Here is a 3,010-nt window from a genome sequence, read left to right on the forward strand (position 1 = left end):
ATGAGAATATGGAAATATTCCCAAAGGTAGAAGTTGTTCATTCAATCTGTGTAAGATTGGGAAACTTAATGCAAGAAGGTTATTCAAAGCAATGTACTTTGAATTTGAGATTTTGGTTCCATGGAATGCTCTCCATTGGGATACTCTGTAATGATTGTTGACAAGTCTTTGTGACTTTGTGCATAGTCATTACGAGATGATCAATGCATATAAGTTTAGAATCTAACAGATTTCGTTAAATGGTAGGGATTTGGAATTCTTACATTTACGATAAAGATTTGGGATTGTGAAATGAGCATCATTGGAATCATGTTCAATTGATCTATTTCACAAAGTAAAGATCATAGATAAACATAGTGTACATACTTGATGTATGGCATGACTAGTGTTTACAAAACATAGTTTACATGTTTGGAGCATTGGACAACTATTGTTTTAATTCAAGTATAAAGTTGATTATTTGAAACATTATACAATGAATAATGAGTAATCAATATGGTGTTTAAATTAAAGGTGTTTTATTTACTCTCAAAGGTGCTTGGGACCATAGAAGATTAGTATTATTCTTGTGTTTCACTTTGCATGTTTTGACTTCCAGAATAACTAGGTTATTCTTTTCGAATGACTAAGTTATTCAAACCATCCACAGTCGATAATACGTTGGAAGTAGGTATTAAGGCAAGACTGTTATGAATTGGGTTTGTAGATGTCCAAGGTAGTGGACATAGTAAGAGTTACTACAACATTCATGAGTACTCCTGGAATAGGGATTCAAGTATTGGGTTCAACCTATGCTCATTTGAATCACTTCATGGATTTTATCATGAGTGATCATGAGACGATAATATCTTATATTCTTCAAACCTAGAGATATGAGTTGTTACTATGAGTTGGTTGTACATTGATTGCACGAAAACGCATTCGGTAACTCGATGTTATAAAACATGCCTTTGTGTATAATTCAAAAAGTAGTAGAACAATCCATATGAGTCGAAGTTTATCCATTCCTTTTACCTTCGGGATAAAAGAGATATCTGTGGTCTTTTCGATGATTTGGTGATGACAAATGTAAGTGCTCGGCCGGGCCTGGACTGATTTGTTCAATTAGTCAGTCGTTATAATCCATGTCTCAGTCTATATGATATATTGTGACATCCCCAAAATCTCGTCCAGACCGATTTTCATTTATGCTTTTAAAATAATTTCAGAGTAAATCCTTTTGATTTGAAAGAGTTGCGGAATTTGTTCCCAAAAACAAAACATGATAAAACAATGTTTACCAAAGCATTTCATAAAAGAAATGTATTTTCATTATATAATCAAAACTCGGGGTGTCATGTTCCGATACAGACCAATAAGCATAAACGATAACATTACAAGTCATTTAACAAATATATACATATACAGACTTGTAAACAAAACAACTTGATGGTTCGTCCATCTTATGCCCTCGCGCCACTTCCTGTAATACGGATAAAACTGAGTGGGTCAGGCTTGGGAGCCTGGTGAGCATATAGGGTTTTCAACCCACAATAATATAATTATTATATTCAACCATCAAACAATCAACTCAATTACTCATCCCTATTATCTTTCTTAGGATTTTACCCTAGGAATTCAACTACCCGTCATTCATTCATTCCTAAGGATTGACCTAAGGAATTAGCACAAACTTCCAATGCTACATAAGGCGCATCTGCCAACATTATCCTTTAAGCGCCTCTGCCAGGATTACGTCATACACCATGAGGCGTGACTGCCAGGTTTATGACATTCTCTTTTAGGCGCATCTGCCGACATTATCTTATAGGCGCATCTGCCAAGATTTATCCTATAAGCGCATCTACTATTGTTATGACAATCTATATTTGGCGCATCTGCTAAGATCACGACATTCACTACTTGGTTCATCTACCGATATTATTCTCAAGCGCATCTGCTAGTTTATGACATTCTTTATTTGGTGCATCTACCAATATCATTCTTAATCATCTTTCATACCTCATCATTTTATCACATACCAACTATCTCATCTACCCATGTTCTACCCAAGATATTTGTAGATATAGAATACATATACAGTTTAACCCATTTAAAAACTATATAAAACATTCATTCCATACTCATCTCAAATAAACAACAATATATAAACACATAGCACGTATTTTATAACAAATACTTCATATTTATGTGTTAGAAGAAAGTAACCACACACTCTCCCAAACATATACTTAATACATTCAAACAATACTTGTATTATACCCGTGTTTATGAAAGGGACTATACACTCACACATATAAACAACTTTATATATAAACACATAACACGTATTTCATAGCAAATACTTAATATTTATGTGTTAGAAGAAAATAACTATACACTCATGCATACAAACAACAATATACTTAATACACTCAAACCATACTTGTATTATTATCGTGTTTATGAAAGGTAGTATACACTCACTTGACCAGAAGATGATCGGACAGCACTACGACTTGCAGAAGTAGTAATCCTCAGCAAATCTGGAAGATCTTCACAAAAATCGAACTTCTCTCGGGCAGAGCTTCGGCTCGGGAATCGCACTTCTCGGGATCTTCAGGATCTCGGGACTTGCTTCGGGGCTCGAGAATATTACTGGGGCTTCGGGGTACTTTTGGCACGCAAATCGAGGTAAAACGGGAGAGAGAAGAGAGAAAAATAGCAAATGAGCCGGCTGCCCTCGCATCCTATTTATAGGAGGCTGGAGCCTTGAAGTACGCGGGGCGTACTACAGTACGCATGGCGTACTGGTCCGAAATCGTCACTGCTTACGTATCTGAAGTGCTCGAGTGCGAGTGTCGACATTCCTCGGTGTACGCGGGGCGTACTTCGGATGAGTCCGATGACTCCTCTTCGGATAATGCCGGATTTTCCAATTAAATTTAAATACAAAATATTTAATAAACTTCGGAAATTCATATCTTCTTCATACGAACTCCGTTTTTGACGTTCTTTATATCCACGCGAA

This window comes from Lactuca sativa, chromosome 4 (genome assembly GCF_002870075.4).
Source record: "Lactuca sativa cultivar Salinas chromosome 4, Lsat_Salinas_v11, whole genome shotgun sequence".
NCBI lineage: Eukaryota > Viridiplantae > Streptophyta > Magnoliopsida > Asterales > Asteraceae > Lactuca > Lactuca sativa.